The 13734-nt window shown below is 47.4% G+C and overlaps 1 long non-coding RNA gene across 1 annotated transcript; it reads left to right on the plus strand.

Moving 5' to 3' along the window:
• The first annotated feature begins 7415 nt into the window (after positions 1-7415).
• Positions 7416-8710, plus strand: LOC130200034 (uncharacterized). Its single transcript, XR_008832919.1, has 2 exons — positions 7416-8032; positions 8460-8710. It is a non-coding gene; the product is annotated as an uncharacterized LOC130200034 (long non-coding RNA).
• Positions 8711-13734: the final 5024 nt, after the last annotated feature.

Below are 13734 nucleotides of genomic sequence, written 5' to 3' on the forward strand. Positions count from 1 at the left end.
CTGAGCGGTAGAACTCGTCATATGTTTCTGAAATTGTATTCATATGGCTCACTTTTTGAAAACATTTCTACAATCACAAGTACATTCAGAGCCACGGTTAATGTATTGTTGGTCTTTGCAGAAGCCACAATAGAGAGATTCCTGGATTAGTGACATATGTGTCACTGTCTCAGCAGACTGCCTAGAGTAGGCTTTGCTGTGAATACATGGAAAGAAGTACTTTCTGTGCTGGTGGGTTTGGTCTTGTAATCTCGGTTCACTCATCCACGCTCCTTGGTGACGTTGGCACCTGCTGTTGCTATGCATGGTGCCTGAGCAGCAGGAACACAGCATGGTCGGCACTCGGCAGTAAAAGAAAGTATTGCATGCAGGTGAGTTGAGCTAACATTTACACTGAGCTTAATGTACAGCTGCCAGTGTTTACTCTTGGCTTGGTTGGACAGGATGTTAGCAGCGGTTTCTAGGCTGCTTTTCTTCGGCAACTTTCTCTGGCACAGGGCACCACACAGGTTTACAAGGTCAGCTGAAACCCAGAATGTCAACATAGACCCACTATGCACACATGCAGTAGGAGAAAAGTCACTGAACATTCCCAAAACAACCATGTTCCATGTGGGATTGTGTAGGATGTATACAGATACCCTGAGATGTTGTAGTTTTACATTTTCATCCTGAGCTTTTTTATATAGACATGTAACATAGTCAATCTGGTCTGCATTAAATCTGGCGTAGCGTGGCGTGTAGCGTGTGGCGTAGCGTGTAGCGTGTGGCGTATTCGACTCAAAACCTCTTCTTCTCATTGTTGAGTGATATTTAAACCACGCCGCCCAACTGCGCCGCCCCCCCCCAAAATGTCACCAGCCGATGGTGATTAATTACTTAATTTAACCCCCCCCCCCCATTGGGCCCACATACACACTCACGCTCACTGCGGGTTAAGGCCATCAAAGCATTGGGGGCACGGTGGCCATCAGGCGCCGATCGATGACGCCTTCCTCTCCCCGAAGGCTGCAGACACTTGTTGCGCCCCCCTCCTCGCTTTCCACTCCCCTCTGGCGCCTCGCTTCTACTCCCCTCTGGCGCCTCCCCCCCTCCTCGCTTCCACTCCCCTCTGGCGCCTCCCCCCCTCCTCGCTTTCCACTCCCCTCTGGCGCCTCCCCCCCTCCTCGCTTCCACTCCCCTCTGGCGCCTCCCCCCCTCCTCGCTTCTACTCCCCTCTGGCGCCTCCCCCTTCCTCCACCCTCTGGCGCCCTCCTCCTTCCACTCCTCTGGCGCCCCTGCATCCACCCCCCTCCTCGCTTCCACTCCCCTCTGGCGCCCCCCCCCCCTCCTCGCTTCCACTCCCCTCTGGCGCCTCCACTCCCCTCCTGGAAGCGAGGAGGGGGGGAGGCGCCAGAGGGGAGTGGAGGGGGGAGAGGCACCAGAGGGGAGTGGAAGCGAGGAGGGGAGGCAGGGGTGGAGGGAGGCGCCAGAGGAGTGGAGGAGGAGGGAGGAGGAGGGAGAGGGAGGAGGGAGGGGAGAGGCCAGAGGGGAGGGAGAGGAGAGCGCCAGGGAGGGAGGCGTCTGAGGAGGAAGGAAGCGGGGGAACCGGAGGGGGGAGGGGAGGTTATTCAATTCAATTCAGTTTATTTGTATAGCCAATTTCACAAATTACAAATTTGTCTCGAGTGCTTTACAATCTGTACACATAGACATCCCTGCCCCAAAACCTCACATCGGACCAGGAAAACTCCCAAATAACCCTTCAGGGGAAAAAGGAAGAAACCTGGAGGAGAGCAACAGAGGAGGATCCTCTCCTAGGATGGACAGAAGCAATAGATGTAATGTGTACAGAAGGACAGATTTAGAGTTAAAATACATTCAATGAATATGACAGAGTGTATGAATAGTTCATAGTAGGCATATTCCACGATGGAGACCTCCACGATCCATCAGGCAGATGGCGGTGGGGAGGAGGAGGGCGAGTCTCAACAGGACAGTGGCGTAGACATGAGCAGGAATACCACGACCCAGACGATCCATCAGGCAGATGGGATCTATGCCGACCCATAGGGTCCGAAGAACTCATGGGGCGTCAAGTCAAAAGGACTGCGGGAGAAAGCAGAGTTAGTAACGTGTGATTGAGAGATGAAAATTCATCCTTAAGGAGAGAAAAAGAGGAGATAGGTACTCAGTGCATCCTAAAACGTCCCCGGCAGCTATAAGCCTATAGCAGCATATCAAGGGGCTGGACCAGGGCAAACCTGATTCAGCCCTAACTATAAGCTCTGTCAAGAGGAAGGTCTTCAGTCTACTCTTAACGAGGTGACTGTGTCTGCCTCCCGGACTGAAATTGGAAGCTGGTTCCATAAAGAGGAGCTTGATAACTAAAGGCTCTGGCCCCATTCTACTTTTAAGACTCTAGGAACTACAAGTAGTCCCGCATTTAGTGAGCGTAGCTCTCTAGTGGGGCAATATGGTACGACAAGCTCCTTAAGATATGATGGAGCATCACCAATCAAGGCTTTGTAGGTTAAGAGAAGAATTTTAAAAGTGATTCTTGATTTTACTGGGAGCCAGTGCAGAGCAGCTAGTGCAGGAGTGATGTGATCTCTTTTCTTAGTTTTAGTGAGAACACGAGCTGCAGCATTCTGGATCAACTGGAGGGACCTAAGAGATTTATTAGAGCAGCCTGCTAATAAGGAGTTGCAGTAATCCAGTCTCAAGTAACGAACGTGAACCAATTTTTCTGCATCTTTTGAGACAAGATGTGCCTGATTTTTGAAATATTACGTAGATGAAAGAATGCAGTCCTTGAGATTTGCTTTACGTGGGAGTTAAAGGACAAGTCCCGATCAAAGATAACGCCAAGATTCTTTACAGTGGTGTTGGATGCCAGGGCAATGCCGTCTACAGAATCCACATCACCAGATAATTGATCTCTGAGGTGCTCAGGGCCGATTAAAATTACTTCGGTTTTGTCTGAGTTTAACATCAAGAAGTTGCAGGTCATCCATGTTTTTATGTCTTTAAGACATGCTTGAATTTTACAGAGTTGGTTGCTCTCCTCTGGTTTTATCGATAAATATAGTTGAGTGTCATCTGCATAACAATGAAAGTTTATGGAGTGTTTCCTGATAATATTGCCCAAAGGAAGCATGTATAAGGTAAATAAAATTGGTCCAAGCACAGAACCTTGTGGAACTCCGTGATTAACGTTGGTGGTTATCGAGGCCATCGTTTACAAATACAAACTGAGATCGATCTGATAAATAGGATTTAAACCAAATTAGTGCCGTGCCTGAAATGCCAATCGACTGCTCCAGTCTCTGTAACAGGATGTCATGGTCAATGGTGTCAAATGCAGCACTAAGGTCTAACAAGACCAGGACAGAGAGGAGTCCTTTATCTGCTGCCATTAAGAGGTCATTTGTAATTTTCACCAGTGCCGTCTCGGTGCTGTGGTGTTTTCTAAATCCTGATTGAAATTTCTCAAATAAACTATTATGATGTAGAAAGTCGCACAACTGATTTGCGACCACTTTCTCAAGGATCTTGGAGAGGAAGGGGAGGTTAGAGATCGGTCTGTAGTTAACCAATACCTCTGGATCCAGAGTGGGCTTCTTCAGGAGAGGTTTAATAACAGCCACCTTGAAGGAGTGTGGTACGTGGCCTGTTAGCAGAGACACATTGATAATATCTAATAGAGAGCCACCAATTAAAGGCAAAACGTCTTTAAGCAGCCTCGCGGGATGGGGTCCAAGAGACAGGTAGACGTGTTCGAAGTAGAAACCGTTGAAAATAATTGGTCACGGTTGATAGGAGAAAATCCCTCCAAATATACACCAGGGCATACAGCGGTTTCCAAGGCCATTCCACTTGAGGACAGATTGGCACTGGTTATGGGCAAGAGATTATTAATCTTGTCCCTAATAGTTAAAATATTTTCATTAAAGAAGTTCATAAAGTCATTACCACTAAGGTTTATAGGAATGCTCGGCTCCACAGAGCTGTGACTCTCTGTCAGCCTGGCTACAGTGCTGAAGAGAAACCTGGGGTTGTTTTATTTTCTATTATTGATGAGTAATAGGCTGCTCTGGCATTACGGAGGGCCTTCTTATATGTTTTAAGACTATCTCGCCAAACTAAGCGGGATTCTTCGAGATTAGTTGAACGCCATATGTTCAAGCTTTCGTGACGCTTGCTTCAGTTTGCGGGTCTGAGGGTTATACCAGGAGCAAACCTCCTCTTCCTCACTGTCTTCTTCTTCAGAGGGCTATCGAGTCCAGTGTCATTCTCAGAGAGCCTATGGCACTGTCAACAAGATGATCAATCTGGGACGGACTAAAGTTAGACCAGGAGTCCTCTGTTATATTGAGACGTGGTATCGAATCAAATACAGAAGGAATCGCTTTAAATTTAGCTACAGCACTATCAGTTAGACATCTAGTGCAGAAACTTTTGACTAACGGAGGAAACTCCCTGAGTATAAATTCAAAAGTTATGAGGTTGGGGTCTGACAGGAGAGGATTCTGTGGGAAGGCGTTCAAATGCTCAATGTCAACGCCATAAGTAAGAACAAGATCAAGCGTGTGGCCAAAGCTGTGAGTGGGTTTCTGTACTCTCTGACAGAAGCCAATCGAGTCCAACAAGGAGATGAATGCAGCACTAAGGCAATCATTATCAACATCCACATGGATATTAAAATCTCCAACAATAATAACTTTATCGGTTTTAAGAACCAAACTTGATATAAATTCTGAGAATTCAGATATAAACTCTGAATATGGACCTGGTGGCCGGTACAGAATCACAAATCGAATTGGCTGTAGTGTTTTCCAGGTTGGATGTGAAAGACTAAGAACAAGGCTTTCAAATGAAGTGTAGTGTAATTTTGGTTGAGGATTAATTAATAGGCTCGATTCAAAGATGGCTGCTACTCCACCTCCTCGACCGGTGCCTCGAGGAATGTGAGTATTAATATGACTTGGAGGAGTCGATTCATTCAGGCAGACATATTCTTCATGGCTCAGCCAGGTTTCAGTTAGGCAACATAAATCAATGTGATTATCTGATATTAAATCATTCAGTAACACAGCTTTAGATGACAGAGATCGAATATTTAGGAGACCACATTTAATAGACCTATTTTGTTGCACTGCTGAAATAATTGTGTTAACTTGTATAAGGTTATTGTGTACTCCTCTTCTGCTTACTTTTGATTTATTTAATTGAAGTGGCCGTGGGACAGACACAGTCTCTACTCTAAAGTCAAGGGTGGGTAACTGCTCGAATGGAAGAGCAGAGAAGGGTGTTAAACTACAACTCTGCTCGGTTCCTGATCTGAACCCTGGGTTGTCATAGATTAAGTCCGTGATCAACTTGGTCATATTCGCAGAAATGAGGCGCGCTCCGTCCAAACGGGATGAATGCCGCCTCCTCATCAGATCAGGTTTTCCCAGAAAGTCTTCCAGTTGTCTACGAGCCCACATTATTCGCTGGGCACCACTCGACAGCCAGCGGTTGAAAGACGATATCTCGCCATACAATCCCTGTCTGCAAATTTGGGAGAGGGCCAGAGAAAATTACGGTGTCCGACAACGTCTTGGCATAAGCACACCGATTCCACATTAATTTTAGTGAGTTCCGAGCGGCGGGCTCGCGCGTACCACCCACCGCGTATTACAATCTGACTGTATCTCCGCTTATCCTTAGCCAGCAGCAAACAAGACTCCCGTCGCCGCTCTGGCCCCGGGAGGCTACGACTGGGTGGTGGCTGGCTTCTTTTCACGTTCCTGACTATAGAGCTCCGATAACCAGGGTGTGTTCCTCAGCGGGTGTGTCGCTGAGCAGGAAAACTGGTTCAAAACGTGAAGTGGTTGGTGCACAGCGGGGCTTGTGTGACTTACGACTCCTGCGACAGTTACCCAACCATCCGGCTGCACGGTTACCGCGGGGAACAGCTATCAGCTGACTGTAGCTCCAGCGCCGACTACGAAGGCGCGCTAACTACATAGCTCTGACTGAGCTTCGATAGCGGGTGCATCTAACCCACTTAGACCTGCCTCCAACCTAGCAAATAAACTACACTTGTTGCATGTATCGTTATCATTAAGGGAGGCAGGGGGATAACTATACATGAGACACACTGAGCAAGAGGCGGGAGAGAAGAAGAAGTCATGCTCGCTGTTGAGCTGGCAACCAAAGCTTACCGGAAGAGTGAGATGATGCGTTCAGGAGCAGCTGGGAAAATCAGACTTCAGACAATCTCCAGGTTTCAGAGATTGTGCTAAGGCTATCAAAGCTCTTAGACACAAAAGCCACTATCGGGGGAACCGGCAATGGGGAACCGGCGGGGACTGCGGGTTAAGTGCTAAGGCTATCAAAGCTCTTAGACACAAAAGCCAGCATCGGGGGAACCGGCGACGGGGAACCGCCGGGGACTGCGGGTTAAGTGCTAAGGCTATCAAAGCTCTTAGACACAAAAGCCACTATCGGGGGAACCGGCGGGGGGGAACCGGCAATGGGGAACCGGCGGCGACTGCGGGTTAAGTGCTAAGGCTATCAAAGCTCTTAGACACAAAAGCCACTATCGGGGGAACCGGCGGGGGGGAACCGGTGGGGGGAACCTGTGACGGGGAACCGGCGGGGACTGTGGGTTAAGTGCTAAGGCTATCAAAGCTCTTAGACACAAAAGCCACTATCGGGGGAACCGGCGGGGGAACCGCAGGGGAACGGTGGGGAACCTGTGACGGGAACCAAGGGACTGCGGGTTAAGTGCTAAGGCTATCAAAGCTCTGAGACACAAAAGCCACTATCGGGGGAACCGGCGGGGGGGAACCGGCAGGGGGAACCGGTGGGGGGAACCGGTGACGGGGAACCGGCGGGGACTGCGGGTTAAGTGCTAAGGCTATCAAAGCTCTGAGACACAAAAGCCACTATCGGGGGAACCGGCGGGGGGGAACAGGTGGGGGGAACCGGCAGGGGGAACCGGTGACGGGGAACCGGCGGGGACTGCGGGTTAAGTGCTAAGGCTATCAAAGCTCTTAGATATGAATAATGATCAAAATAATCGACGTAGCCACCAGACATGCCATAGATGCCAGGCCCAGCCAGAATATCTTGGGGCTCTTGCTCTTGCTCTTGTTATCAAACACCTGGCGGGTTGCGATCTGCATCAACTGTGCAATGAAGTCCTCGATGATCGGGTCCTCGAGCTCGATGATGGTCTGAAGCGCCGCCTCACTAAAATGCATCCTCATCTTGGCCACTAGACTCCGGGCGATGTTTTTGACATGATGAACATTCTCGCAGAATTCCTCATCGTAGTCAAATCCCTCCAGCGCTTTGTCAACTATTCTCTTGAGAAAGGCGATGCACTTTTCATTGAAGACAAACACTTTAAGTTCTTTCAGCGCCCGATGGATGACCAATGTCACGAACACATGTCTGTCGTGGGCTAGTTCAGTGGCCCTCATTGCTTCTCTTGAATTCATTGTTCTTTTTTTTAAGGAAATTTGCAAAAAAGTCTTCCTTAATGTGTTGTCTGGAGCCAAAAGACACTCGTAAATGAACTTAGAAAGCCTTTTTGTCTTTGATCTAGTAAATACAGAATGACAGCACTCACCATATGTTGAAGTCCGCTGGATAAAGTAGCTTCGTGTGGGAGTCTTATTTATAGAAAGTCCTGCCTTTAATGTGTGACGTAGGTGTGACGTCACGTTCCGGCCTCTGATCGTGAATGTTGGCGCTGTATTCAAGAGGAAAGCCCCGCCCCCCCTTTCAATGGGTCCTAACGGTATAGGCTGCCTAATTGCCTGCCTGCAGTAAACTCGGGGGAAAGGCGCGTTCGATTTGAGAATCCGCCGTTTGACGGTCCGCGATCCGTGGGCGGGGCTTATCGGGTGCGCGCGGCCGAACCGAGGGCGACGGAACCAACGGATCCGCCCCGGAGTCGACGCTATGTGGGGAAGAAGACTCGAATCAACGACACTCACCGGCCAACACGTCCTCGCTCACTGACGCGCGAGCGCTCTGTCTACGTCACTAAACGGTGTGCTTTGATTTACGATAGCTAGCTAACCGTTACGTTAGCCTAGCTAAGGGGTTCTCAAACGGTGGGACGCGGCCCTCTAGTTACAAAGTACACGGACGTTAAACGGAGTAATTCATACACAAAACGTGACATGCCTGTACTTTCGTGTGAATGTTTACGTTGCGGCGTTAACGGGTTACGATCGTCTTTTCCGCCGTTCCCTTTCAAAATAAAAGCTCAACAATGAGCATTGAGTGACCGTATCAAGCCTGCAACCCCGGTTTAAAAAGCTCATTGCAGCTATAATAATAAAATAACACGTGATGACTCGCATATCTGAACTCGTTTTGTTTTGGTTTCATGTTATTGTGGTTTTGAAAAAGATATGCAGTGTAAAACACAGTAAAACTCTTTAATGACAAATATTTGAACTTTTTTTTCTTAGTTTTTCACAGGTTGCACTTTATTGTTGTGGTGAGCACGGTGTGGTGAAGCCAGGTCACCGGCGGCTCATCTCAGGGATCTCAGCCTCCTTGTGGGCTCTATTACTGGCAGAAGACCCTGAACCTCCATAGGAGTGAATGAAGCTCCATCAGAACCAGAGCTGCTCCTCAAGGGGACCAAGAAGAACCTCGTGACCTCCACCGTGACCTCCACCACCGTGACTCATCAATAAACCACTTCACGAGTCTTTAATTGGTAGTCTTTTATTTTCCTCCAGACGTTCAGACATGGAGCCGTTTCTCTTCCCTCTGCAGCAGCTTCAGTTCATCTCATACTTTATATTTAGGCGTAACAGCGTAAAGTACATTCAGCCTTCAGACCTTCATCAGAACATCAGCTTCATGACATTCAGCTTGTATAAAACATGTAGTCATTAAATACTAAGAGGTAACAGCTGGAGACTCCTGATACTCGCCTCATGCCTTTTATTATAACTGTTGAGTAACAGCAGAAACAACCGGCTGAACATTCATTATTATAGAAACTAATAAAATAGTTTTTAATTATTACAAAAACAACCAATAACCAGAGGCTGAGACTAAATTAATTAATTATTGGATCCGTCATAATTTCTTTGATTTAATTTGGATGGCTTTGGCATTGTGTAGATAGTGTTTATATAGTGTGTAGATGTGTATATAGTGCGTGTAGATAGAGTGTGTAGATGTGTATATAGTGTGTAGAGTGTTTAGATGTGTATATAGTGCGTGTAGAGAGTGTATATAGTGTGTAGAGTGTTTAGATGTGTATATAGTGTGTGTAGTGTGTAGATCAATCAGAATCAGAATCAAACAGTTTTATTGCCAGGAATGTTTACACAAACGAGGAATTTTTTTTGGTGGAAGGTGCAACATTTGGACATGACAAACAAACAACAATCAACACGACAGAAAGACATGTGTATATAGTGTGTGTAGTGTGTAGATGTGTATATAGTGCGTGTAGAGAGTGTATATAGTGTGTGTGTAGATGTGTATATAGTGTGTGTAGATGTTTATATAGTGTGTAGAGTGTCGATGTGTATAGTGTGTGTAGAGAGTGTTTAGATGTGTGTGTAGATGTGTATAGAGTATGTATAGTGTGTAGAGTGTTTAGATATGTGTATATAGTGTGTGTAGATATGTATATAGTGCGTGTAGAGAGTGTTTAGATGTGTGTGTAGCTGTGTGTATATAGTGTGTGTAGATGTGTATATAGTGCGTGTAGAGAGTGTAGATGTGTGTGTATAGTGTGTGTCCAGACTGTTAAATCCTTTCATATTGAGAACATATTTAAATATGTTGTGATAAGAGTTCAGTTTATTCGACACGTGGCCAACAGAAGACGTGAAAACATCGTCACTGACGTTGTTCCCCAAGCTCACAAAATAAAAACCATGGTTATCAATCAATTGATTTATAAAAGAATAACTTGTTTAAAGTTCACTAAATATGAGGAGTTATTTCATAATTAACATCGTCACAATTCTCTCCTCAAAGTCTTTGAGTGTTTTTCTGTTTTTAAAGAGCTCAATCAAGATTATTACGGAGCCTGGAACGCCTCCAGCTTCACGTGGAGCGCTGCTTCATATCCTGTCAGAAGTAGGGCTGCAACAACGAATCGATAAAATCGATTATTAAAATAGTTGGCAACGCTGCGTTGTGAGAGCCAATCAGCGTTGAGCTGCTCCTCTGTTGATGAATCTAATTGGCTGCTGCTGCTCACGTGGCGCTGGATGCGGAAGTCATTCACGTCGTCGGAGACATTCACGGAGCTAAGTGCGCCTACGGGTGACGTTATGAACCCAGACACCAGGGCGCTACATGTCACGACGTGTGTGGCATTTCCACAAGAGTATAACGTAGAAAACGTGGTTATTTATTCCGTGGCGGATAGCGGAAAATATTTTTCCATGGAGAAAGGCAACGGAGATAAGCCACGACTCGCTGTGATCGCTGCGCTGCGCGTGCAGACAGCATTTAACGGAGCGGAGCAGCGCGTGCGCTCTGATCGCTCTTTTAATGAAGTATCGATACTAAAAATATGCTAAATCACATCGTTTTTAACGTACGGGTACTTTGTTAGCATCGCTACACCGTGCAGCGTGACAGCAGCAGATGTAGCGGACTAACATTCAAGCTAACCTAACTTCCCAGACGCTGTCGACATCTGAACGCTGATTGGCCGAGACTCGACACGTCCCATCAAAGATGTTTTATTGCGAAGAGCACCACTTCACATTTTTTCCGCGTCTCACTGCAATCTCAACGGCAGCGGGCAGGGTGAAAAAAATAATAAATCGGAACGCGTCTCTGATATTGTTCAGGGGGCCGGTCCAAATGGGGACCACTGCTCAGGAGAGGAAAGCTGTCAGTCTGTTTGTGACGGTTCATCACCATGGTGACCAGTGAACAGGAGAGTAAAGCTGTCAGTCTGTTTGTGACGGGTTCATCCACATGCTGACCAGTGGGTCTCCAGGACCTTTCCATGACTTTAAACCACATTTCCATGATTAAACATGTTGTGAAAACTCTGTCGAAACGTGACAAAGTGAGAAGATGTAGTATTTAAACTAACAATGAGAATTCCAAAGCATACCGTATATATACCGTGTAAATTAAAATTTGAATAAAACAAATTTGCATTACTTTTCCAAATATTTTGGGATTTTATTTTTTTCAATTACTTTTCTAGGCCTGCTAATAGCCATTTAAAAATTCCATGACCGTACGGACCCTGTTTTGAATAAAGGGTTGACAATTAAGTTTTGTTTGTTTTTTTATCCGATTAATCGATTAATCGATAGAATAATCAACCGATTAATCGATTATCAAAATAATCGTTAGTTGCAGTTTGGACTGATGAGAGAGAGACAAAGAGAAGACAGAGAGAGAGAGAGAAGACAGAGAGAGAGAGAGAGAGAAGACAGAGAGAGAGAAAGAGAGAGAGAAGACAGAGAGAGAGAAGACACAGTACGACGTGTGAACCATGAACACACACACACACACACACACACACAGCGCTGTCCTGTGTGAGTCTGTCCACGATGAAGAGGGCTGCCGGGTTTCTCCTGGCGCTCCGTGCTCTGGGGTTACTGGCTGCTCTGGGGTTACTGGCTGCTCTGGGGTTACTGGCTGCTCTGGGGTTACTGGGTGCTCTGGGTTCTTCCTGAGCTCCATCGTTGCTGCTGTCTGATTCGCTGCTGCTCCTCCGGCCCCTCCTCTGAGACTCCTCCCCCCGCGGAGGCTCCTCCCCCCGCGGAGGCATCCCGGTCATCGGTTTGCTGTCGCTTCTCTCTCCGTCGGCTCGGCCATCTTGAGAGTTGACCGCGCCGGCTTTGGGCTGTTTTGATTGGCCCTCTTTTGGTTTGCTGTCCTGTGATTGGTCATGTTGCTGTGGCGTGCCGATTGGCTGAAGGGGGGTGGTGCTCGGCGGTGGTTGGACGGAGCGGTGCAGCGTGCCGATGACCACGTCGGTGAGGACGTCGCCGTCCGTCTGTTCTTTGGCAAAGTTGACAAATACCTACAAAATAAATCCGTCTTTAATTGATTTAAATGAACTTTAAACAAGCTAACGACGCTATTATCACATTCCTCTTGTTAACGCATATTAGCATATGTATATTTATATAAATATATATACATAAATATTAGGGCTGTCAATCGATTAAAAAAAATAAACTAATTAATCGCACATTTTGAAATTCATTAATCGCAATTAAAAGTTAAAAGTTCATTCTTTTTAAAGACCAAACTTCACACAGAGCTGTGTTTTGGCGCGGCTGTGAGATGGCGCGGCAGTGTCCAGTCGCCGTCGCGGCAGCTCCGCGGAGATTGTGCGCTCTTTTAGTTTTTGTGTTTATTTTTAATATTTTCTTTGCCACAAACACATCGGCACTAACAACATACGACCGCAGCACACTTTTGGACATAAACTTTTGCGCAAAACAAGGGTTTTTGTCCACTTTTTCCATCGATCCAGCGTGGCCGGCAGAGATCGTGCGGCGAACCACAACAACAGCAGTGGAGACGCTACTACGGGAGACGACGAAAACATCGAGGGAAACGGAGCGGAATTCGGAACAGACTGAGAGTTCAAGCCCACCGTCCACCTCTGCCCAGCATCCTTCTTGCTAACGTCCAGTCTCTGGAAAATAAGATGGATGATTTTAGGGCAAGGATCAGATTCCAACGGGACATGCGGGATTGTAACATCTTTTGTCTGACGGAAACTTGGCTGACCCCGCTGGTGCCGGATCGAGCCATATGTCCAACCGAGTCCTTCTCTGTTTTCCGTGCAGACAGAACGGAAGAGTCTGGTAAATCTAAGGGTGGAGGGGTCTGCTTCATGACGAACAACATGTGGTGCGATCCCAAGAACATTAAGACTCTTTCTCGTTCCTGCTCGCCGAACCTGGAACATCTGACGATCTCATGCCGTCCATTCTACCTTCCCCGGGAGTTCAGCTCGGTCATCACCACAGCCGTCTACATTCCACCACAAGCGGACACCGACGTAGCACTATCGGACCTACATGATGTGTTATGTCGGCATCAGAACAAGTATCCCGACGCGGCTGTGGTGGTGGCTGGGGACTTTAACAAGGCAAACCTAAAAAAAGTCATGCCGAACTTTCACCAGCACATTACGTGTGCTACCAGAGGGGAAAGAACGTTGGACCACTGCTATACGCCATTCAAGAGAGGCTATAAGGCTGTCTCTCTCCCTCCGTTAGAATAATCATACCATGCCGCCCTTTTTCTGCATCCGGAGTATAAACAAAGGATCGCGGGAAGCGGTAGTGACGAGGCGTAATGCGGTGGTCTGACCAATCAGAGGCTGAGCTACAGGACGCTCTGAGTATTGTCGACTGGGACATGATCCAATCCAGTTCCAGTGACGTCAGCGAGTTTGGAAGTAGCAATGAGCCTCATAGCAACGCTAACGGACACCATCGTCCCCACGGTAAAAGTTAGGGTCTTTCCTAATCAAAAGCCGTGGGTTGATAGATCCATCCGTGAAGCTGTGAACGCCCGTACTGCTGCCTATAACTCCGGTCTTGTATCCGGCAACATGGACGAGTACAAGGCAGCGGTCTATGGACTGAGGAGGGCGGTGAAGAACGCCAAAAGGAGGTACCGAGACAGAGTGGAATCACAGATGGAGCAGCGCGACACCAGGCGCCTATGGCAGGGGCTACGGACTATCACAAACTACGGGAGCAGACCCCGCGCAAT

The sequence above is a fragment of the Pseudoliparis swirei genome, chromosome 2 (genome assembly GCF_029220125.1).
Source record: "Pseudoliparis swirei isolate HS2019 ecotype Mariana Trench chromosome 2, NWPU_hadal_v1, whole genome shotgun sequence".
NCBI lineage: Eukaryota > Metazoa > Chordata > Actinopteri > Perciformes > Liparidae > Pseudoliparis > Pseudoliparis swirei.